Genomic DNA, 1,311 nt, shown 5'->3' on the forward strand with positions numbered 1-1,311 from the left:
GTCTTCTTCATCTCCTCAGCGGCTTTAAATGCTGCTCTAGTTTCGTTTCTCGTGCTGTGGGCGGGGCAGACCAGCAGTGAGTCAGAACCGAAAGTGATACACGATAAATAGCAGCAGTTGCCTTGGAGAGATCTGTTAGAGATAACCTGTCGTAAGTTTCTAAACTGTCAATATATAGGATCAATGGTGGAGGCTCATAAAATGGGGGAGATACGAAAGAGAAATGAAAATATAATTATTACAAACATAATTCATTTGATAGTGTTTCAGGGTCAACAAAAATAAAACAACACCCCTGTTTAATTTTTCCCCAAATGTCTGTTTAACAGAGAGCAGATTTCTTCAACACTTTCTAAACATAATAGTTTTAATAACTTATTTCTAATAACTGATTTTAATATTTTAATCTTTGCCATGATGACATTTTTCAAGACACTTCTATACAGCCTGAAGTGACATTTAAAGGCTTAACTAGGTTATTTAGGGTAACTAGGCAGGTTAGGGTAATTAGGCAAGTTATTGTATAACAATAGTTTGTTCTGTAGACTATATAAAAAAAAGAAATTGCTTAAAGGGGCTAATAATTAAAAACTGCTTTTTTTCTTGCCGAAATAAAACAAATAAGACTTTCTCCTGAAAAAAAAAAAAACATTATCAGACATACAATAATTCTGACTTCAACTGTATATGTGTGTGTGTGTGTGTGTGTGTGTGTGTGTATATATATATATATATAGATCAATAGTTGCGTCTTGAAACAATTGTGGGGGGAAATAAGTGGAAATTAAAAAAAAATATATATATAAATATATATATATATATATATATATATATATATATATATATATATATATATATATATATATATATAATAATTATTATTATTATTATTATTAAATCCCAATTAACATAAACATTGTAATGTCTAGATGGTTTAATGACACTAATTGTGAAAGACACAAAAACTTACTTACATATTCGGAAATTCCTGTGCTCACAAAAACAGCTATTAGCAATAAGAAACATGAAAGATGACAGAGGCACTTTCTATACAGAGTTTAAAGAGGACAAAGACAAGGTACTGAAGTGCTAACTATAAAGGAAGAAATAGCACAGATGACACTTCTGACCAACTAGTACAATCGGAGACTGGAAGAAGCATATATATATACATTTTAAATAATATTCTTTCCTCTGGAGAAGCAGTTTTTAATTAAAAAAAAAAAAAACATTTTGGGACAAAATTATTAGCCCTTTTAAGCTAACTTTTTTTTTTCGATAGTCTACAGAACAAACCATCATTATACAATA

Source organism: Danio rerio, chromosome 6, assembly GCF_052040795.2.
Source record: "Danio rerio strain M-AB ecotype USA chromosome 6, GRCz13ab, whole genome shotgun sequence".
Taxonomy (NCBI): Eukaryota; Metazoa; Chordata; class Actinopteri; order Cypriniformes; family Danionidae; genus Danio; species Danio rerio.